Source organism: Thalassophryne amazonica, chromosome 10 (assembly GCF_902500255.1).
Source record: "Thalassophryne amazonica chromosome 10, fThaAma1.1, whole genome shotgun sequence".
In the NCBI taxonomy this organism is placed as follows: Eukaryota; Metazoa; Chordata; class Actinopteri; order Batrachoidiformes; family Batrachoididae; genus Thalassophryne; species Thalassophryne amazonica.
The window spans coordinates 68,273,116-68,298,326 of record NC_047112.1 but is presented as its reverse complement, the minus strand read 5'-3'; the positions used below and the strand labels follow the sequence as shown (position 1 = coordinate 68,298,326).

Genomic DNA, 25,211 nt, shown 5'->3' with positions numbered 1-25,211 from the left:
GGAATCATTAAGCAAAAAGACTATCAATGTCGGTGGATCGAATCATTTCTTAACAGTCTTACTGTCATCAGGTCAGACTCACCTGCTCCTTTATTTTAGTGCTGTTCTAACATTTGTTTCTTTGCAGACATGCAGCAGTTGTTGGTGATGAAAGAAGAAATTCTCCCTGAACACCAGGAATGGAATCTGCATGTTGACCAGGAGGGCATTAAAGAAGAAGAGAAGCTGTGGATAAGTCAGCAGGGAGAGCAGCTTCAGCAGCTGGAGGAGGGAGATCTCACCAAGTTTGGTTTCACTGCCATCCCTGTGAAGAGTGAAAATGATGAAAAACCAGAGTCATCACAGCTTCATCAAAGCCGAGGTCATGAGAGCACAGAGGCTGAGCCTGTAGCCAGCAGCTCATCTGTACACAGAACACTGACAACAGAAGCTGATGGAGAGGACAATGGAGGACCACAACCAGCCAGCAACTCAGGTCCAAACAGTCATTTACAACCTGATACCAGTAGCAGGAGTTCAGACAGTTCTGGAACTGACACTGAAGACAGTTGTGACTGGAAACAGATCAGAGAACTTAGATCACATTTTAACTGTCGAAAAAATACAAATATTGTTGGTTCAAGCAATTGCAACATTGCTGAGAAACAATTTAATTGCTCTAAATCTGTAAAAGCATCTGGTCACATGAACACCTCAGAGCAACACAAGGGGAGGCAAGCAAGGGGCAAACCATTTAGCTGTTCTGATCAGGGTACGAGACAGAAACAGAAAGACACTGTGAACAAACGCAGGACAATTCATACAGGACAAAAACTATTTGGCTGTTCTGAATGTGGTCAGAGATTTGGGCAAAAGAGCAACCTGAACAGACACATGATAATTCATACAGGAGAAAAACAATTTGGCTGTTCTGAATGTGGTCAAAGATTTGGACAAAAGAGCCACCTGACCAGACACAAGATAATTCATACAGGACAAAAACAATTTGGCTGTGCTGAATGTGATCAAAGATTTAGACGAAAGAGCCACCTCAAAGAACACATGATAATTCATACAGGACAAAAAACCATTTGGCTGTGCTGAATGTGGTAGAAGATTTGGGCTAAAGAGCAACTTAAACAAACACATGATTATTCATACAGGGCAAAAACCATTTGGCTGTTCTGAATGTGGTCTTAGATTTGCACAAAAGGGCACTCTGAAGACACACATGATAATTCATACGGGACAGAAACAGTTTGGCTGTTCTGAATGTGGTCAAAGATTTGGACGAAAGAACCACCGGGATGAGCACATGATAATTCATACAGGACAAAAACCATTTGGCTGTTTTGAGTGTGGTCAAAGATTTGGACTGAAGAGCTACCTGAACAGACACATGAGAATTCATACAACTTCTGCAAGTACTGCAGGGAGACATCTCTACTATGCCAGTACTCAGCTGGATAACCCACCAGATCACCAAAGTACTAATCCTGGATGCCAGTAGCAACAGCCTCAAAGGTCCTTAAAAAAAATTAGACAAACTACAACACTGCAAATTGGTCCATTGAGGAGAAGAAAAAGATCTTGCACTGTTTCGCTTACTCAAGATATGAGAAGTGGGGCAGGGGAAAAAAGGCAGTATTTGATGAAAGGATAAAAGAAGCAGATCTACCAACAGAACAAAGAAGACACCACAACTGTTAAACTACAACTGATTGCCTCCCGAGTCCCAAAACATGTAACAGCAGAACAAAAATAAAGTATAAAGGAAGAAGCCCAAGAAAAACGAATGTTCCCAGAGGAAGGGAAACAGAGTATGAAATGAGCCAGTGGAAGAATGGGAACTGCTGCGGGCAGTGGAATATGCCAAAGTGAAATACACCAACCAGAGAGAAAAATGTAGAAAATGGTAGAAGATATTCAACCACCACTGCCCACGTAAGGAAGACATACCAAGAGGGCGACTCACCACCCAAAGACACAATTTTGTCACACAAAACACTTCATGGATGAGAAAGTACAAGTGATGTGATGAAATGAACCAAACGGTCAAAGACAACATATGTCCTCTCACACAATGCACCACCAAAAATAACCCTCCTCAGCAGATACACATTTGGCAAAGACCAGAACCAGTCAACCACAAAAGAAGTAGGAGTCAAACACCACCTCAACAAATCAGGACTTATTCACCACCCCAACAAATCAGGGCTCATTCACCGCACCAAAAAAATCATTCACCGCCTCAACCACAAAACAATACACAGATGAACTCTGAGCAGTGGGAATTAGAAGAATTAAACAAGAAGAGTGGACATGCAGGAGCATCTTAAACTGATCAAATTAAATGATGATTAAAAAGTTCAAAAATATACAACAGAAAGTTAACGTAGGATTGGCTAGGCTGGTCACAGAAGGAACCACACTGATCAAGTTAAAATGTGTGAATTACGGAGTAAATTAGCCCCAGAATATTTGGAGAAAAGAGGAAAAAGCCTAAGGGCCCCTTCACACAGTACGAATGCGGTCGAATTACGCATGAAGCAGGAATTGTATGCAATCCGTGTAAAATCGTAGCTGCCTCCGACACCTCATACATCTGTTGCTACAACTATTTGTGCACACCAGTGGCTGAAAGACAGAGTATGTGCTGTGAGAGTCCATCGATCTCTCTCGCGGCAGGTGTCGGCCAAATTCTAGGTGGGGGCACACTTGCATAAATCATCTACAGAGGAACAGACAGATCATACTTGTATTGCCCGCTTGATAAGAGGGATTCAATAAAATGCAGTGTTTTTATATGGTGTGTGTGTGTTAATTTTTTTTTTTAACTATGTCCACGTCGTCCTTGATATGCATTTTCCCGTACATTTTAAAGGACAGCGATGGTAGCTCAGTGGTAAAGGTTCTAGCTGCAGTCTTTTGGCTTTTGGAAAGTGCAAATCCTGTGGGTGGCATGTATTTTTTTTTATTTTCACAGCAGCTGCATGATGTGGTTACACATCGCGCAGCTGCTTGCCCTGTGTTCCCACGTGCATGAAACCATTGTAGCAGCATTGTTCACGCCTGCCTGTCGGCTCGATGTTTTCATAGTTCGCTCAAATGAGCTGTTCCGCTGTGATTCACCCTGATTTGTACCTGTTTGAAAAATTCCACAGGTGAACATGTTCATTGGAAACAGGTGAGTGTCATGACTGGGTATAAAAGGAGCATCCCCTAAAGGCTCAGCCGTTCACAAGCAACGATGGGGCGAGGATCACCACTTTGTGAACAACTGCATGAAAAAATAGTCCAACAGTTTAAGAACAATGTTTCTCAATGTTCAGTTGCAAGGAATTTAGGGATTCCATCATCTACAGTCCATAATATAATCAGAAGATGCAGAGAATCTGGAGAACTTTCTACACGTAAGCGGCAAGGCCGAAAACCAACACTGAATGCCCATGACATTCGTCACTACATCTACAAGTGCAAGTTAAAACTCTACCATGCAAAGCGAAAGCCATACATCAACAACATCCAGAAATGCCGCCACCTTCTCTGGGCCCGAGCTCATTTGAAATGGACAGACACAAAGTGGAAAAGTGTGCTGTGGTCAGATGAGTCCACATTTCAAATTGTTTTTGGAAATCATGGATGCTGTGTCCTCCGGACAAAAGAGGAAAAAGACCATCCAGATTGTTACCAGCACAAAGTTCAAAAGCCAGCATCTGTGATGGTATGGGGGTGTGTTAGTGCCCATGGCATGGGCAAATTACACATCTGTGATTGCACCATCAATGCTGAAAGGTACATCCAAGTTTTGGAGCAACACGTGCTGCCATCCAAGCAACGTCGTCTTTTTCAGGGACGTCCCTGCTTATTTCAGCAAGACAATTCCAAGCCACATTCTGCACGTGTTACAACAGAGTGGCTTCATAGTTAAAGAGTGTGGGTACTAGACTGGCCTGCCTGCAGTCCAGACTTGTAGCCCATTGAAAATGTGTGGCACATTATGAAGTGCAAAATACGACAACGGAGACCCCGGACTGTTGAACAACTGAAGTCATACATCAAGCAAGAATGGGAAAGAATTCCACCTACAAAGCTTCAATAATTAGTGTCCTCAGTTCCAAAAGTGTTGTAACACTTAATAAGCGGAGGAAATGTGATGTAACACAGTGGTAAACATACCACGGTCCCAGCTTTTTTGAAACGTGTTGCAGGCATCCATTTCAAAATGAGCAAATTTTTGCACATAAACAAAAAAGTCTACCAGTTTGAACATTAAATATCTTGTCTTTGTGGTGTATTCAGTTGAATATAGGTTAAACATGATTTACAAATCATTGTATTCTGTTTTTATTTACATTTTACACAACATCCCAACTTCATTGGAATTGAGGTTGTATCTAAAATCTGGGTCTTTTTGTGAAGCTTAGGGCTAGTGGCCGGCAATCACCTTAGTATTTCTTCTGTTTTTGTTTTTGCTTAATCCTTACAAATTATACTGTATTTGTTGTCTTTCTGATGCCTTATTCTGTTTTTTTCTCTCTGTTTGAGGTGCGGCTCCATCCAGAGATGGGTGTGGTGTCTATTTCTGAAACCCTCCTGTCCTGTGCACTGGCAGCATTTCCTGTATATTCATTTTGTGAATTGTTTTGTAAATTGCGTCGGGAGCATGACCCAAGCAGAGGATCACCCCTTTGAGTCATCAATATCCTGTCTGTAGGCAGACTTGTCCCCATCACAGATGAGTCCAGTGAGGGTCGTATCGTTCACATACTTCAGGAGCTTCACAGACTGGTCACTGGAGATGCAGCTGTTGGTTTACAGGGAGAAGAGTAGAGAAGAAAGAATGCAACCTTGGGGGATCGGGTGCTGATGGAAGATGTGTCTGAGACGTGCCTCCCAGCTTCACATGCTGCCTCCTGTTGGACAGGAAGTCAGTGATCTACCTGCAGGTGGATTCAGGCACAACCAAGCTGAGAGAACTTGTCCTGCAGCAGGGCCGGCCGGGATCATCGTACTGAAAGCAGAGCTGAAGTTCATTGAGCGTTGTCTATTGACCTGTTGGCTCTGTAGGCGAACTGCAGGGGATCCAGGAGTGGGCCAGAGATGGCCTTGAGGTGTGTGAGGACAAGGCACTTGAAGGTCTTCATCACACAAAGGTCAGGGTGACGGGTCTGTACTTAGGTATGGGGATGATGATGGAGGCCTTGAAGTTTGCTGGCACCTGGCATGTCTGTGAAACACCGGGGACAGTTGGTCTGCACAGTTGTTCAGCATGGATCGGGAGACAGAGTCAGGTCCAGCTGCTTTGCGTGGATCCTGTCTCTTGAAGAGCTTGTTGATATCCCTCTCATGGAAAAAGGTGTGGAGGGGGAGGAAGTGGGGGTCCTTGCTGTGAGCAGTTGCGTGGGGGAGCGAACCCCAGTTTGGGTGGGGTGCTGATGGGTTAAATGGTAAATGGGCTGCATTTATATTGTGCTTTTCCATCTGCATCAGACCCGCAAAGCACTTTACAATAATGCCTCACATTCACCCCGATGTCGGGGTGCTGCCATACAGGCACTCACTATACAACCTTGCCGAAGGGCCCTTAGTAATTTTCCAGTCAGGCTGAGATTTGAACCAAGGATCCTCTGGTCTCAAACCCAACGCTTAACCACTGGAGCTGGTGATCATAGTATTGGGCCATCCCTTTGTCTTTCAAATCTGCAGTAAATCTTGTTCAGCTTGTTGGCCAGATGAGGTTCATTGAAAGAGTGGAAGATAGAAGTATTGTCATTGGCTGAAAAATTGGTGTTGGAGTTTCTCAGTGTACAACCCATTTAGCTTCCCTAATCGCTTTGCCATACCTGTACTTTGAGTCTTTAAATCTGACCTTGCTCCCCACTCCTGATGTGCCATTATTAAGGCAGACAAATTCATGTGTCAGAGAGTCAGGAGCTGCGTGTCAGAGAGCGAGCTGCAAAAGTTTGTACCTGAGTTTTTCTGCCTCAGAGGTGGTGTTTGTAGTTGCCATCTGCCACGCCGGTGTTTGCCAACCCGGACAGTGGGAATACCACCTCAACCGGCAACTTAGCCCCGTGACTGGACACCAACAACGTCCGAGGCCCACCCAATGTGGTGAATTCACTGAGGCTGCGCGCTGCGTCATTGAAGCCGCGCATCACGAGTGCCGCTTCCCGAGGCCCTCGTGCAGCCACCGTGGATCCATCAGCGCGGAAACACAGAGGCCGTGTGGCTCCAGCGCAGCCCAGATCCATCCTGGTGACCAACAACGCAGGCTGTTAACAATCGGCGATCGCCAAGCAGACCACAAGCTGACCATGGGCCCTAAGAAGGTTCTGACAGCGGAGGAAGGTGACAATACTAAAAAATCTCTGGACTTTCTATCAGAGGAGATTTCTGTTGTCAAGCAGCAACAGAAATCAATCATGGATCTGGTGGAGGAGGTGAAGGCATTAAGGCTCCAGAACGCCGAGAAAAGACCGGCGTCTGGTGCAGCTGGAAAATAGAGTGGCTGAATTGGAGCAGTACACCAGAATTAACCGACGTCATCATCACTGGTCTTCACATCAAACCACGGTCCTACGTACGGGTGGTAATAGATGAGAGCGGAGGGGAGCCCAGTGAACAGGAGGTCAGCTCTGTGGAAAAACAGGTTGCTGATTTCCTCCTATCAAAAGGTATAGAAATGAAATGGATTTAATAACATTGAAGCGTGCCACCCTCTGCCCCGGAGAAATGACGGTGATAAACGAACTGTCTTATGAGATTCATCAACAGAAACACAAAACAGCACTGTTAAACAAGGAAGAAAACTGAAAGGGACAAACGTATTCATCAATGAACATCTCATCAAACGGAACACCGACATCGCCAGAAAGCACGCTTCTTAAAGAAATAGGGAAAAATTCAGCACACATGGACTTCAAACTGTAAAATATTCATCAAACTGAACAGATCACCAGAACAAGCAAAAGTTATGGCAATAAGGAACATCGAGGAGCTGGACAAGTATGAACAATAGGTATGAGGACTCACATCACAGCACCATGATGCAGACTGGAGCAACCCATTCATCCACATCATCTACACCCGGAGACAAGAGAGACATAATGATTAAGGATAATGATCCGTTTATTTCTGCCCAGGAGCTCCGTCTAGATACATTTAATTAGAATAATTCTGCTAAACGGCCCCTTCGAATCTGAAAATGTTCTGATACCTTCTTCAGTGAGAATATTGTGAGACAGTGCAAATATTTTACAGAAGAACAATTCAAAAATTATAAAATTAATGATGAAGATTTTTCAATTATACATTTCAACAGCAGACGTCTTTCTCATAATTTGTCCACTATTAATGATTGTTTGAAAAACATCCAAAAAAAGTTTTCAATTATTGTAATTTCAGGTTAAATGAGGATAATAAAGATCTGGTATATCTTGATGGTTATGAATTGTTCCTGGTTAATAGGTAGACGAGAGGGGCGGAGGCATTGCATTATATGTAAGGTCAGATTACATCTGTAAACTCATTAACAACGTCATTTACAGTGGACACATCGTGGAATGTGTTACCATAGAAATTACATCTATAACTCCAAAAACATAGTTGTTAGTTGTATTTACAGAGCTCCTGGGACAAATATTGACACCTTTGAACGGACAGCTTTGAGATGGCGTTCAGACAGCTGTCGGTGGTTTTCCATCGAGTGATTATCCGAGAAATTGTGGATGTGCCTGGACATGCCAGAACATGTCCCGTGAGGCTTCATCACGGCGTTGTTGTGGCGCTATGCGGCAGCGCCGCGCAAAGCCTCCACTCCTCTTTCCATGACAAAAACTCCTGTAACAGTGGAATGTGCCGTTCATTTCCAAACTGGACGCTGTGTTTTATCCGGGAACATGCGCTGACTAGCACAGGAATTGTGAAAAGACGCGGAGGTGCTGCGATGGTGCAAGCAACGCTGTGAGGAAGCCTCACGGGACATGTTCTGGCATGTCCAGGCACATCCACAATTTCTCGGATAATCACTCGATGGAAAAACAACTGACAGCTGATCTGAACGCCATCTCAAAGCTGTCCTGTGAGACAAAACGGAGGTGGTTTTGTCTCGCTCCAGTAGTGAATCCATCGTGACACGCGAAGCCTCCGCTCGGCTTTCCATGACAAAAGCTCTTGTTAAAAGTGAAATCTGCCAGAAAATGGTTGATGTCCAGCTCTTGTGATAACCAGAGAAATGGCAGCTGATGGTCACGATGCAGACAGCCATCCGTTTAGAAATGAAATGGTCATTCATCCTGTCGATGGCGGCTTCGAGCACGGGCGCTCCCCACAGCACTGGGGGCCATCCTTAAGCGACAGTAACACTCCTTATTTTCTACCAAGCCCGTAACATTTTCACCGAAAGCCAGATAAATTTTTCTAATGGTTTCCAGCTGCCAGTCTCTAACAGTTTCTGAAAAAATTCTGATGGAAAAAAGCCCAAATCATCCGCCATTTCCTGACAATGAAAATCGATGAGGGGGCTGGACCACTCCTCACGCAAAGCCTGCTCACAGGCGAATGATGCAACCGACAGGTGTGGAAAAACTCACGTATGCGCACGTAGGGTTCAAGCTTGTCTGAACGCAATCACACGTGATTCAAATCCATATGGTTTTTGAAAAAAATAATAAGGTCGGATACTTTTCTAATAGACCTCGTATTTTAACCAACGCTATATCCGGTAATCTTAGTGGAGGACTACTGGTCGGTGATATCAGTGATCACTTGCCAGTTTCTCAGTTTTTGCATTGGAGGGTTGTTGTAAGTATCGAAGCAATACCAAATTCATGAGTAGAAAAGTAACACCTAAAACTATTGAAAATTTAAGGGAAGATTTATCTAGTCAAAATTTGTCGGATGTTTTTGTTGATGATGTTGACAGGGCATATGATGCTTCATTTCCATTTTTCCAGTTTGTATAATAAACACTGTCCCATTTGTTGACAAAATATACAAAAATCAATATAGCAATAAACCATGGATAACTAAGGGGCATCAGAGGGCATGTAAAAAGAAAACTTACTATATAAACAATTCATAAAACTACGAACTAAAGGAGCTGAAAGTAAGTATAAAACATATAAGAATAAGTTAATCAATATCATGAGACTCAGTAAACAAAAAGATAGTTGTCAAAATAGAATAACATCAAAAACACATGGAACATATTTAAATGAAATAGTAAAAAAATAATAGAGTAACTAGAGATTATCCTTCATTATTTCAGAGTACCAACTACTTCACGATTGATAACAACAAGTCTATTGCTGAACACAAATCTTGCCAGTAAAAATTGACTCAGCAACTAATAACTTCTGGGTAAATAATTCAACATTTAACAAATCTGTTTCAATGTTCATTGGTGGTACTCACAAAAGGGAAATACTTGATCTGGTTCATGGTTCAAAAAGTAAGAAATCGACTGATTTAATAACTTGGATATGGCTTTATTAAAAAAGTTATTGATTGGTATAGTAAAAACCGTTCAATTATATTTGCAATATGTCACTAGTACTGGTAAATTTCCTTCTCAAATGAAAATAGCCAAAGTAATTCCTCTGTTTAAAACTGGTGACAAACACACATTTTCTAATTATAGACCTATATCACTCCTGCCACAATTTTCAAAATTTTGGAAAAAAAATATTTGCTAAAAGATTAAATGATTATTTACTGAAGCATAACATCATTGTGAAGAACAATAGGATTCAGTAGTCTCGAACTACATCACAGGCTTTGATGGACTTTGTGGAAAATATAGCAACTGCAATTGACAATAACAATACACAGTAGTGTTTTTTTTTTTGTTGTTTTTTTATTTATTTACAGAAGCGTTTGACACAATTAACTATGGAATACTACTAACTAAACTGCAGAAATACGGAATCAGAGGTCTGGCATATGAATGGATAACTAGTTATTTACAAGGCAGATGTCAGTATGTTCAATTCAATAATACAAATTCTGAACTCAGGGAAGTCACATGTGGGGTGCCGCAGGCTCAGTGCTGGGTCATTTGTTGTTTATACTCTATATAAATGATATAAGTTGGGTGTCGAGTTCACTGAGATGTGTCCTTTTTGCGGATGATACAACTGTGTTTTTAGTGGTGAAAATCTTGAACAGCTTCTGGACATAGTGAAGAAAGAACTGGAAAAATTTAAGGTTTGGTTTGATTCTAATAAGTTGTCACTTAACCTGGGGAAAACCAAATGTATTATATTTGGAAATAAGCAGGCACCCAAATGTAAAAATTTAACTATACAATAAGGAAATTGAGTTAGTAACAGAGAATAAATTTTTTGGTGTTACAATTGATAACAAATACACATACAAATTATGTCAAATCAAATTTTCAAAAACCATAGCCATTTTGTACAAAGCCAAAGACGTACTGCCACAAGAAGGTGGTACTTACTTTATATCATTCTCTGATGGTACCATATATGACATATTGGGTTGAGTCGTGGGGAAACACTTACAAATCAAACACCAATCCAACTTCCTTTTGCAAAAACGAGCCATACGAATCATCTGCAATAAACATTTATCGTGAACCAACTCATTCTCTATTTGTGTCTTTAAATTTATTAAAATTCATAGATTTGGTCGATTACATTACAATTCAAACTTTGTTTCAAGCGAAAAACCAAGCCTTACCGAGAAATGTCCAGAGTCTGTTCAGATTGAGGAATCCCAGTTATAGTTTAAGAGGTTGTGCACAATTTTATTAAACCACTAGTAGAACAAATGTAAAGGGTTTTTGTGTGTCTGTGGTTGGGGTGAAGAAAATGGAACGAATGTTCAACAGAGGTTAGAATGAGTGGACCTTAGTAAGATTTAAGAAACTAATCAAAGAACATCATGTCTAGGTATCATAAAGAAGCAAATATAATTTGATTTATAGGGAATGTTCAATTTATAAGTGGACGTATTGTATACTTGAATGTGTGGGTATGCGTATGTATGTATATGAATGTATAAGTGTGTGTATGTGTTAATGTATATATGTATATGTATGTTTCTTATGGTATCTGTAGTGTGTGATGTGTTAAGAGATATATATAGTTATAGAGATATGGGTTGGTGTATATGTATTTATGTATATAAGTGACCGTGTATATTTATGTTATATATATGCATATTTTATGTATGTAAAGTATTACGTATGTATATAGGCATATATGGCACGGCCCAAGCAGGACGGTCACCCCCAAGAGCCTGGTCTGCTTGAGGTTTCTTCCTTATAGGGAGTTTTATGTCTTTATTCGTTCAAACGTTATTGTATAAAAACGATTTTTCGGTAATGGCGGTTTTCTTCTGGATCTCGCTTCATAACATTTGAAGCTACATCAAATCTGTGACACCTTACTGAATCAGTACAGATTCAGCTACAATTTGGTGTTAGTTGTGCATCTCTAGCTTCATTTGTCACCCTCACACTGACATTTTCTATTTTCCCCTATATTTTTGCATATTCTGGATCACCAGATCCAGAAATCAGGATCCGATCATCACCAACTTTGTTGTTGATAGAACATTTGACTATGTTACACCCAATGGTGAAGAACCCTTTAAAAAAATCTTGGCTCCGGATCGTGATCCAGATCACCACTAAAATTAATCACTTGTTCCTCTTGTCATTTCCAACCCCTCCACAAAATTTCATCAAAATCAGTTCAAAATTTTTTGAGGTATCCTGCTGACAAACAGACAGACAAAAAAATTTATTTTTGTCTCTTTCTCTAAAATTGTAATAAATAATCATTAGATTATTAATAATAAACAAAAATAAATTTAAGAAATATTAAAAATTTGGAAACGAATGCACCCAAACGTGATGACAGCTGCAACTGCTTAATGCTAACTTTTACCATTGAAAATGCCATAGACATGCTAACACATTAGCATCAGGATCCAGATCATGATCCGGATCACACTAAAATTTATCACTTGTTCCTCTGTAATTTCCAACCACTCCACAAAATTTCAACAAAAAATAAATTGAAGAATATTACAGTTTGAAAACAAATGCACCCAAACATGATGACAGCGGCAACTGCTTAATGCTAACTTTTAACATTGAAAATGCCATAGACATGCTAACGCTTAGCATCGTGATCCGGATCACCACTAAAATGAATCACTGTTCCTCTTGTCATTTCCAACCACTCTACAAAGTTCATCAAAATCCGTTCAAAACCTTTTGAGTTATCCTGCTGACAGACAGACAAACAAACAAACAAACTCGACCGAAAACATAACCTCCTTGGCGGAGGTAACAACAAAGATGATGAATATAACATGAGCCAAGTAGCGAATAGTTTCAATAAATCACCTGACAAAGTTTGATTCGGATTGGCTCCGGATTATGGATTTTGTGGACATTTTAATTTTAAATTGAAAATGTGAAAAAACGGACACCACCACAAAAACTCTGATTCAAGTGCATGAACTAAATACATCCTGCTAACATTTGATCACATCTGATTTATGTTTTAAAAAGAGACTTCTAACAGGACTTGACCTTGAACATTTTTCCAAGGTCAGATTTTGTGGACTTGAAAACTCGTGTTGGCGGAGGTTTGTACTCTACAAGCGCAGTGTCCTACTTACTGTTTATTTGTAGATTCCAGAAGGTGGTTCTCTGTAGGTTCTGAGGATTTGAGGGTGCCAGAAGACATTTCTGCAGAAAATGAAAGATCATTGACTGAAGAATGAATTGGAATATGAAAAATAAAATAAATGAATAAACAAATGAACAAAAAAGGCTGTTGTGCTCTTAGAGCTCTTGGAGCTGTTGTGTTCTTATTTTTGCTGTGAGCGAGAGTCAGCTGATGTCACAAATCTCATCTCATCATCAATCGCTATCCAGGATCGGGTCGCGTGGGCAACAGCTCCAGCAGGGGATGCAGACTTCCTTTTCCCGGGACACATTAACCACCTCTGACTGGGGGATCCTGAGGCTTTCCAGGCCAGTGTGGAGATATAATCTCTCCACCTAGTCCTGGGTCTTCCCTGGGGTCTCCTCCCAGATGGCTATGCTGGAATACCTGCCTAGGGAGGTGCCCAGGAGGCATCCTTGCCAGATGCTCCGAACCACCTCAGCTGGCTCCTTTCAATGCGAAGGAGCAGCGGCTCTACTCCGAGCTCCACATAGATGACTGAACTTCTCACCCTATCTCTAAGGGAGACACCAGCACGCTCTCCTGAGGAAGCCCATTTTGGCCGCTTGTACCCGCGATCTAGTTCTTTCAGTCATGATGCAACCCTCATGACCATAGGTGAGAGTAGGAATGAAGACTGACCAGTAGATCAAGAGCTTCTCCTTTTGGCTCAGCTCCCTTTTCATCACAACAGTACAGTAGAATGACTGCAACACCGCCCCTGTTGCACGGGCCGATCTTACACTCCATTATACCCTCACTCGTGAACAAGACCCCGAGGTACTTGAACTCCTTCACTTGGGGCAAGAACCTCATTCCCTACCAGAGTAGGCAATCCATCGGTTTCCTGCTGGGAACCATGGCTTCATATTTAGAGGAGCTGATCCTCATCCCAGCCGCTTCACACTTGGCTGTGAACTGATCCAGTGAGTGTTGGGGTCACAGGCTCATGAAGCCAATAGGACCACATCATCTGCAAAAGCAGTGATGAGACCCTGAGCCCACCAAACTGGAAACCCTCCTCCCCTGACTATTCCTCGATATGCTGTCCATGAATATCACAAACAGGATTGGTGACAAGGCGCAGCCCTGGCAGAGGCCAACCTCCACCGTAAACAAGTCTGACTTACTGCCGAGCACCCGAACACAGCTCTCACTTTGTGAGTACAGAGATTGGATGGTCCTGAGAAGGGACCCCCTCACTCCATACTCCCACATCACCTGATGTCAGAAATGGGGTTTTTAATCCAGCTGTGGTGTGTCACTGTACTGTGCTGGACATCAGTCTGTCTATAGCACTGATTTGTCTCTTGTCCCTTTAAGACCAGACAGTCAGAAAATATCACCACATGTGGGACCAGGATCCTGCTGAATGTTGCTTTGATGTTGGTGTCCAGATTATTCCTCTGACTTTCATTATGGATTTGATCAAATCAGCCAACCAACGTTTTGTTGCCACAGTCACAAACGGTGAACTGACATTTGAAAGTGTTTCTTCTGCTGGAGTCCACGTGTGAATCCATCCTGTGGTTCAGTCTGACTGGCTGTAGGTTAGATTTGATTTGGTCTTTGTGGGGCTTCATGGTGGATGTGAGAGCGGCCTCATGATCACCACTGGTAGATTATGTTGATGTCACGTGCTTTCACTCACTTCAGGAATGCTGAAGCCTTCATCTTCATCATCATCATAATATGGATTCCTCCTCCTCGGGATTTCATTTGTTCTGCTTCCATGTGTGATTTTTTTTGTTTTGTTTTTGTTTTTTGCACCAACACATTCTTTTATGTTGTATATTTGTGAATATTCAATGAAATATGTATATATTTTAAAGTGGGTCAAAAATTATTGTTGGTGTCGCACAGCATTGTGTCCATATGAGGACAGTAAACACTCAAAATCTCAGTTTGTATAAACATTTATGTTGTAAATAGTTTTAAATAAACTCTTTAATCATAATCATTATTGTCTTGTATTCCTTTATAATCATAATAATAATTAGTAGTAGTAGTAGTAGTAGTCATAATGTAGTATATTTTTTTAAAACTGCACCAACTTCTGCGTTATTCATACTGAAATTGTTAAGGCAGTGTTTGTATATTTGTGAATATTCACAAATATCCAGCACTCATGAGCTTAATTTCAATGAATATTTTTTGTGTTGTTGTACAGTTTTAAATAACCCATTAATAATAATCATGATCATAAAAAATATTGTCTTACCTTTGGGCCGTGATGATGATGATACTACAACCGCTACAACAACTGCTACAAATAATAATACAGCATATAATAATGAATAAAATATTGATATAATATCTATATATTATGTCATATAAAAGGATTATTAACCTCGCTTGCTCGGTCTGTATGGGAAAATATCAGACCGACCCGCAAGCAAACATTTGCGAGCATTAATCAAATGTTCATATGTTTGTTTACTGTTCAGCAAGTTTGCAAACGTTCATGTAATGTTTGTCTAAGTGAACATTAGACAACAAACATTTGAAAATCAATCATATGTTTATAGAATGTATACATAATGTTCAGTGTGTTGCGAACATTCACATAATGTACATGTTGTGTAAAGTTTTCCTCTAAATTAAAGTATATACGAATTGTTTTACGAGGTCTGTTAGAAAGTATCCATCCTTTTTAAATTGTGCAAAAACCATATGGATTTGAATCACGTGTGATTGCCATCAGCCAAGCTTGAACCTTCGTGCGCATGCATGAGTTTTTTTCCCGCCTGTCGGTTGCTTCATTCTCCTGTGAGCAGGCTTTGTGTGAGCAGTGGTCCACCCCTCTCGTCGGATTTTTATTGCGAATAAATGTCTGAATGATTTGGAGCTTTGCTGCATCAAATTTTTCCAGAAACTGTGAGAGACCTCCAGGTGGACACCATTCGGAAAATTCAGATGGCTTTCAGGGACGATTTTATGGGGATTACACAGATTAAGGAGTACTCCAGGCGGTTTAAAGACCGCCCACAGCATCTGAGAGCGCGGCACACTCCGAGCGCCGATCGACAGGCTGACACCCCGCTGAAACAACTAGATCATTTCCAACTTGAAGGATTTGTTGATCCGGGACGTCGTCTGATTTCCACAAAAATGGCAGAAGACGTGGACATCAAGACTTTTTCGGCACATTCCACTGTTACAGGGGTTTTTGTCATGGAAAGAGAAGCGGATGGATGCGCCACGGAGCCGCAAATAGAGTGGGACAAAAGCATCTCCGTGTTGGTCGGCTTTCAGATGGCTTTCAGACGGCTTTCGGTGGCTTTTCAGTCGTGTCACTATCCAAGAAATTGTGAATGAGCTGGACATGCCAGGACATGTCCTGTGAGGCTTCATCACGGCGTTGCTTTGCGCCATGCGGCTCCACTGCGACGCGCGGAATTCCTCCGCACGTCTGTCTCAATGTGCCGAAAAAGTGCAGATGTCCACATCATCCGCAATTCCTGTGGAAGTCAGATGACGTCCCGGATCAACACAGCGTCCAGTGTGGAAATGAACGGCACATTTCACTGTTACAGGAGTTTTTGTCACCTCTCTGCAGCTTCTCTCCCCCTGCCATCCCCCCAATACCCCATCCCCGTAGAGACGGTGCCTGCTCCTAGACCACCAATAACCAGTAAAAAAATCTATTTAAGCATAAAAATTCAAAAAGAGAAAATAATATAGCACCTTCAACTGCACCACAGACTACAACAGTTAAATGTGGTTTATTAAACATTAGGTCTCTCTCTTCTAAGTCCCTGTTAGTAAATGATATAATAACTGATCAACATATTGATTTTCTGCCTTACAGAAACCTGGTTACAGCAGGATGATTATGTTAGTTTAAATGAGTCAACACCCCGAGTCACACTAACTGTCAAAATGCTTGAAGCACGGGTCGAGGAGGAGGAGTAGCAGCAATCTTCCACTCCAGCTTATTAATTAATCAAAGACAGAGCTTTAATTCATTTGAAAGCTTGACTCTTAGTCTTGTCCATCCAAATTGGAAGTTTCAAAAACCAGTTTTATTTGTTATTATCTATCGTCCACCTGGTCGTTACTGTGAGTTTCTCTGTGAATTTTCAGACCATTTGTCTGACTTAGTGCTTAGCTCAGATAAGATAATTATAGTGGGCGATTTTAACATCCACATAGATGCTGAGAATGACAGCCTCAACACTGCATTTAATCTATTATTAGATTCAGTTGGCTTCGCTCAAAATGTAAATGAGCCCACCCACCACTTTAACCACACTTTAGATCTTGTTCTGACATATGGCATAGAAATTGAAGACTTAACAGTATTCCCTGAAAACCCCTGTTGTCTGATCATTTCTTAGTAACATTTACATTTACTTGAATGGACTACCCAGCAGTGGGGAATAAGTTTCATTACAGTAGAAGTCTTTCTGAAAGCGCTGTAACTTGGTTTAAGGATATGATTCCTTCTTTGTTATGTTCTTCAATGCCATATACCAACACAGTGCAGAGTAGCTACCTAAACTCTGTGAGTGAGATAGATTATCTCGTCAATAGCTTTACATCCTCACTGAGCACAACTTTGGATGCTGTAGCTCCTCTGAAAAAAGAGCCTTAAATCAGAAATGCTTGACTCCATGGTATAACCCACAAACTTGCAGCTTAAAGCAGATAACCCGTAAGCTGGAGAGGAAATGGCGTCTCACTAATTTAGAAGATCTTCATTTAGCCTGGAAAAAGTCTGTTGCTCTATAAAAAAGCCCTCCGTAAAGCTAGGACATCTTACTACTACTCACTAATTGAAGAAAATAAGAACAACCCCAGGTTTATTTTCAGCACTGTAGCCAGGCTGACAAAGAGTCAGAGCTCTATTGAGCCGAGTATTCCTTTAACTTTAACTAGTAATGACTTCATGACTTTCTTGCTAATAAAATTTTAACTATTAGAGAAAAAATTACTCATAACCATCCCAAAGACGAATCGTTATCTTTGGCTGCTTTCAGTGATGCCGGTATTTGGTTGGACTCTTTCTCTCCGATTGTTCTGTCTGAGTTGTTTTCATTAGTTACTTCATCCAAACCACCAACATGTCTATTAGACCCCATTCCTACCAGGTGCTCAAGGAAGCCCTACCATTAACTAATGCTTCGATCTTAAATATGATCAATCTATCTTTATTAGTTGGCTATGTACCACAGGCTTTTAAGGTGGCAATAATTAAACCATTACTTAAAAAGCCATCACTTGACCCAGCTATCTTAGCTAATTATAGGCCAATCTCCAACCTTCCTTTTCTCTCAAAAATTCTTGAAAAGGTAGTTGTAAAACAGCTAACTGATCATCTGCAGAGGAATGGTCTATTTGAAGAGTTTCACTCAGGTTTCAGAATTCATCATAGTACAGAAACTGCATTAGTGAAGGTTATAAATGATCTTCTTATGGCCTCAGACAGTGGACTCATCTCTGTGCTTGTTCTGTTAGACCTCAGTGCAGCTTTTGATACTGTTGATCATAAAATTTTATGACAGAGATTAGAGCATGCCATAGGTATTAAAGGCATTGCGCTGCAGTGGTTTGAATCACATTTATCAAATAGATTACAATGTGTTCATGTAAATGGGGAGTCTTCTTCACAGACTAAGGTTAATTATGGAGTTCTGTGTTATGACCAATTTTATTCACTTTATACATGCTTCCCTTAGGCAGTGTTATTAGAAAGCATTGCTTAAATTTTCATTGTTACGCAGATGATACCCAGCTTTATCTATCCATGAAGCCAGAGGACACACACCAATTAGTTAAACTGCAGGAATATCTTTCAGACATAAAGACATGGATGACCTCTAATTTCCTGCTTTTAAATTCAGATAAAACTGCAGTTATTGTACTTGGCCCACAAATCTTAGAAACATGGTGTCTAACTAGATCCTTACTCTGGATGGCATTACCCTGACCTCCAGTAATACTGTGAGAAATCTTGGAGTCATTTTTGATCAGGATATGTCCTTCAATGCGCATATTAAGCAATATGTAGGACTGCTTTTTTGCATTTGCGCAATATCTCTAAAATAAGAAAGGTCTTGTCTCAGAGTGATGCTGAAAAGCTAATTCATGCATTTATTTCTTCTAGGCTGGACTACTGTAATTCATTATTATCAGGTTGTCCTAAAAGTTCCCTGAAAAGCCTTCAGTTAATTCAAAATGCTGCAGAGTACTGAGAGGGATAGAAGCAGAGAGCATATTTCACCCATATTGGCCTCTCTTCATTGGCTCCCTGTTAATTCCAGAATAGAGTTTAAAATTCTTCTTCTTACTTATAAGGTTTTGAATAATCAGGTCCCATCTCATCTTAGTACTATATCACCCCAATAGAGCGCTTCGCTCTCAGACTGCAGGCTTACTTGTAGTTCCGAGGGTTTGCAAGAGTAGAATGTGTGGTACATAACCAACTAACAAAGATAGATTGATCATATTTAAGATTGAAGCATTAAATAATGTAGGACTTCCTTGAGCCCTGGCAGGAATGGGGTCTAATAAGCATGTTGATGGTTTGGATGAAGTAACTAATGAAATAACTCAGACAGAACAATCGGAGAGAAAGTCTAACCAAATACCGGCATCACTGAAAGCAGCCAAAGATAACGATACATCTTTGGGATGGTTATGAGTAATTTTTTTCTCTAATAGTCAAAATTTTGTTAGCAAAGAAAGTCATGAAGTCATTACTAGTTAAAGTTAATGGAATACTCAGCTCAATAGAGCTCTGACTCTTTGTCAGCCTGGCTACAGTGCTGAAAAGAAACCTGGGGTTGTTCTTATTTTCTTCAATTAGTGATGAGTAGAAAGATGTCCTAGCTTCACGAAGGGCTTTCTTATAGAGCAACAAACTCTTTTTCCAGGCTAAGTGAAGATCTTCTAAATTAGTGAGACGCCATTTCCTCTCCAACTTACGGGTTATCTGCTTTAAGCTACGAGTTTGTGAGTTATACCACGGAGTCAGACACTTCTGATTTAAAGCTCTCTTTTTCAGAGGAGCTACAGCATCCAAAGTTGTCTTCAATGAGGATGTAAACTATTGACAAGATACTCTAACTCCCTTACAGAGTTTAGGTACTACTCTGCTCTGTGTTGGTATATGACATTAGAGAACATAAAGAAGGAATCATATCCTTAAACCTAGTTACAGCGCTTTCTGAAAGACTTCTAGTGTAATGAAACTTATTCCCCACTGCAGGGTAGTCCATCAGGGTAAATGTAAATGTTATTAAAAATGATCAGACAAAAGGGAGTTTTCAGGGAATACTGTTAAGTCTTCTATTTCCATACCATAAGTCAGAACAAGATCTAAATATGATTAAAGTGGTGGGTGGACTCATTTACTTTTTGAGCAAAGCCGATAGAGTCTAATAATAGATTAAATGCAGTGTTGAGGCTGTCATTCTCAGCATCTGTGTGGATGTTAAAATCGCCCACTATAATTATCTTATCTGAGCTAAGCACTAAGTCAGACAAAAGGTCTGAAAATTCACAGAGAACTCACAGTAACGACCAGGTGGACGATAGATAATAACAAATAAAACTGGTTTTTGGGACTTCCAATTTGGATGGACAAGACTAAGAGACAAGCTTTCAAATGAATTAAAGCTCTGTCTAGGTTTTTGATTAATTAATAAGCTGGAATGGAAGATTGCTGCTAATCCTCCGCCCCGGCCCGTGCTACGAGCATTCTGACAGTTAGTGTGACTCGGGGTGTTGACTCATTTAAACTAACATATTCATCCTGCTGTAACCAAGTTTCTGTTAGGCAGTAAATCAATACGTTGATCAATTATTATATCATTTACCAACAGGGACTTAGAAAAAGAGACCTAATGTTTAATAGACCACATTTAACTGTTTTAGTCTGTGGTGCAATTGAAGGTGCTATATTATTTTTTCTTTTGAATTTTTATGCTTAAATAGATTTTTGCTAGTTATTGGTGGTCTGGGAGCAGGCACCGTCTCTACGGGGATGGGTAATAGGGATGGCAGGGGGAGAGAAGCTGCAGAGAGGTGTATAAGACCACAGCTCTGCCTCCTGGTCCCAACGCTAGACAGTCACAGTTTGGAGGATCCCAAAAATTGGCCAGATTTCTAGAAATGAGAGCTGCTCCCTCTAAAGTGGGATGGATGCCGTCTCTCCTAACAAGACCAGGTTTTCCCCAGAAGCTTTGCCAATTATCAATGAGCCCACCTCATTTTTTGGACACCACTCAGACAGCCAGCAATTCAAGGAGAACATGCGGCTAAACATGTCACTCCCCGGTCTGATTGGGGAGGGGCCCAGAGAAAACAACAGAGTCCGACATTGTTTTTGCAAAGTTACACACCGATTCAATGTTAATTTTAGTGACCTCCGATTGGCGTAACCGAGTGTCATTACTGCCGACGTGAATTACAATCTTACCAAATTTACGCTTAGCCTTAGCCAGCAATTTCAAATGTCCTTCGATGTCGCCTGCTCTGGCCCCCGGAAGACAATTGACAATGGTTGCTGGTGTCGCTAACTTCACATTTCTCAAAACAGAGTCGCCAATAACCAGAGTTTGATCCTCGGCGAGTGTATCGTCGAGTGGGGAAAAACGGTTAGAGATGTGAACGGGTTGACGGTGTACACGGGCTTCTGTTTAGGGCTACGCTTCCTCCTCACAGTCACCCAGTCACCTGCCTTCCCGACTGCACGGGTCTGCCAGGGGGGAACTAACGGCGGCTAAGCTACCTTGGTCCGCACCGACTACAGGGGCCTGGCTAGCTGTAGAATTTTCCACGGTGCGGAGCCGAGCCTCCAATTCGCCCAGCCTGGCCTCCAAAGCTACGAATAAGCTGCACTTATTACATGTACCGTTACTGCTAAAAGAGGCCGAGGAATAACTAAACATTTCACACCCAGAGCAGAAAAGTACGGGAGAGACAGGAGAAGCCGCCATGCTAAAACGGCTAAGAGCTAGTAGCTACGCTAAGCTAGCGGATTCCCAAACAGGGAATCCGACACTAGACAGGCTGTGGAGCAGCACAGGTAACGCACGACAACAGTGCTAAAATAAAATAAAAATCCACTAGACAGGCTGTGGAGCAGCACAGGTAACGCACAACAACAGTGCTAAAAAATAAAATAAAAATAAAATCCACTGGACAGGCTGTGGAGCAGCACAGGCAACGCACGACAACAGTGCTAAAACAAACATTCTGCAGAAACTGAATCAACCTGGCACCTTCCATTCGTTGGAGGGGTTTGGTTGGCGAGTGTAGGCAAGTGCGATGTCCTCGGGAAAGAGCTGTAATAGCACTGGACACAGCAGGCAGTCGTACGTGTCACTCTGCACTCCAAGGGACTCGCGTATCTGGATCTCACATTCGTCATAGAAGTGCCTCAAAGCTGCAACACCAGATGATCTTTTAACATGTGTCAAGTTCAGTAGTTTGAACTTGGGGGCACTTATCACAATGTCCTTTCTCCCAAAGCTGCTCTGTAGTAACTCTGTTGCAGCATGGTAGCTGGCATTTATCATTGTAAGCCTAGCAATAGTTCTAGCAGCTGCTCCAGTCAGGTAGGATCTGAGGTAAGTAAACTTGTCTGTCTTGCATAGTGCATTGTTTCTTTGAACAGCTGTTTCATACTGTGACCAGAATTCCTCCCACTGGCTTATTTTACCATCATACTTTACCATTAACTTGGGAAGTTTAACAGTTTGTCTGGACTGTGATGTAAATGTACCGCTGCTTACATCACTCACACATGCTCTCAGTGTCTCTGGTGGTCTCCTGTGACCCAATGAAGGTGGTGGCATGAACCTTCAACGTGAGAACCCAGTCCATATAATCCTGCGTGTTTGTTATCTCAGTGTCCAGGTCATCCATGGGCATCTCATCTTCTATGCCCTTATCCAAGTCCAATAAACTTTCATGCTTTAATGATAAAACTGCCAAGAACTTGCTTATTTCGTTAATGGCTAGTCTCTCCTTGCCTACCTCCTCCTCTAGGCGGGTTAACATCTTGGTCGTAGTGGCACAAATAGTCGCTCACTTCTTCATCAGCTCCAACCTCTCCGTCATGATGGCTGCTAATCTTAGCCGTTAGCTGTCCACTTTGTTCGAAAAAAGTTCATCCAGTCCTTACGTCCCGGGTTTTCGGCACCAAAATATTACACATTGAAAGCTTCTGCAAGCATGACAGAGGCTCATATGTCTTTGCTGGCCGTTCAGCATTTATTAAAAGAAAAGAAACGACGTGAACATGCGTTTCAATGGAGGAAGAAAATGGGAAGTCAAGATATCTCAAACTTGTCTGGTTCCAGTTGAGCACCCTTCACAATAAAAAATTTCCGGTTTTCCAAAATCTTTCAATGCTTAGAATACATTCCGTTGTACCTTATTGTAATTAATGTACAATCACGTTAAATTCAGTTAATAATCACGTAAATTGTATTCTATTACATACAACTGTAAATAAGTCACAACACAGACATTAATGGCATGAATGTCACTCCATACCTATGAACGCAGGACGTCTCATTCTGGGGGGCATTTTAGTCTAACTTGACTCAGCGCAGCGTTTGGAGCTGTGCCAACGGAACGGAGGACAATTCTCGTTTCTTGACTGCAACAAGACAAGAGTCCCAGTTAGTGACTTGAATCCGCACAAGAGTGACTCATGATTGACGTCTTTAAATGGCTTTGAGAGGGGTTAAGAAGCGAACTTGCCGCTTCTGAAAAGCAGCGAAGCAGAGAACCAATGAAGCAGCGCGTCGGAGCACTACTTTATTGCTTCAAGTTTCAAAGCGGAGCCGTTATGGAAGCGATTGATTACAGACCTGCTGCAGGGTCTGCAATCAACATAGAGAAATCATTTTCCCGACAAACACCCTCAAACAATGGCCGCTCTGAAGGACCGATAAGGGAATCATTAAGCAAAAAGACTATCAATGTCGGTGGATCGAATCATTTCTTAACAGTCTTACTGTCATCAGGTCAGACTCACCTGCTCCTTTATTTTAGTGCTGTTCTAACATTTGTTTCTTTGCAGGCATGCAGCAGTTGTTGGTGATGAAAGAAGAAATTCTCCCTGAACACCAGGAATGGAATCTGCATGTTGACCAGGAGGGCATTAAAAGAAGAGAAGCTGTGGATAAGTCAGCAGGAGAGCAGCTTCAGCAGCTGGAGGAGGGAGATCTCACCAAGTTTGGTTTCACTGCCATCCCTGTGAAGAGTGAAAATGATGAAAAACCAGAGTCATCACAGCTTCATCAAAGCCGAGGTCATGAGAGCAGAGGCTGAGCCTGTAGCCAGCAGCTCATCTGTACACAGAACACTGACAACAGAAGCTGATGGAGAGGACAATGGAGGACCACAACCAGCCAGCAACTCAGGTCCAAACAGTCATTTACAACCTGATACCAGTAGCAGGAGTTCAGACAGTTCTGGAACTGACACTGAAGACAGTTGTGACTGGAAACAGATCAGAGAACTTAGATCACATTTTAACTGTCGAAAAAACAAATATTGTTGGTTCAAGCAATTGCAACATTGCTGAGAAACAATTTAATTGCTCTAAATCTGTAAAAGCATCTGGTCACATGAACACCTCAGAGCAACACAAGGGAGGCAAGCAAGGGGCAAACCATTTAGCTGTTCTGATCAGGGTACGAGACAGAAACAGAAAGACACTGTGAACAAACGCAGGACAATTCATACAGGACAAAAACTATTTGGCTGTTCTGAATGTGGTCAAGATTTGGGCAAAAGAGCAACCTGAACAGACACATGATAATTCATACAGGAGAAAAACAATTTGGCTGTTCTGAATGTGGTCAAAGATTTGGACAAAAGAGCCACCTGACCAGACACAAGATAATTCATACACAAAAACAATTTGGCTGTGCTGATGTGATCAAAGATTTAGACGAAAGAGCCACCTCAAAGAACACATAATTCATACAGGACAAAAACCATTTGGCTGTGCTGAATGTGGTAGAAGATTTGGGCTAAAGAGCAACTTAAACAAACACATGATTATTCATACAGGGCAAAAACCATTTGGCTGTTCTGAATGTGGTCTTAGATTTGCACAAAAGGGCACTCTGAAGACACACATGATAATTCATACGGGACAGAAACAGTTTGGCTGTTCTGAATGTGGTCAAAGATTTGGACGAAAGAACCACGGGATGAGCACATGATAATTCATACAGGACAAAAACCATTTGGCTGTTTTGAGTGTGGTCAAGATTTGGACTGAGAGCTACCTGAACAGACACATGAGAATTCATACAACTTCTGCAAGTACTGCAGGGAGACATCTCTACTATGCCAGTACTCAGCTGGATAACCCACCAGATCACCAAAGTACTAATCCTGGATGCCAGTAGCAACAGCCTCAAAGGTCCTTAAAAAAAATTAGACAAACTACAACACTGCAAATTGGTCCATTGAGGAGAAGAAAAAGATCTTGCACTGTTTCGCTTACTCAAGATATGAGAAGTGGGGCAGGGGAAAAAAGGCAGT

General features: G+C 41.5%; 1 long non-coding RNA gene across 1 annotated transcript; it reads right to left on the bottom strand.

Moving 5' to 3' along the window:
- Positions 1–703: 703 nt before the first annotated feature.
- LOC117518929 lies at positions 704–24,929 on the bottom strand. The gene is made up of 3 exons (XR_004563121.1): positions 24,623–24,929; positions 24,459–24,542; positions 704–1,029 (listed from the first exon to the last, which is right to left on the bottom strand). It is a non-coding gene; the product is annotated as an uncharacterized LOC117518929 (long non-coding RNA).
- Between the last annotated feature and the right edge of the window lie 282 nt (positions 24,930–25,211).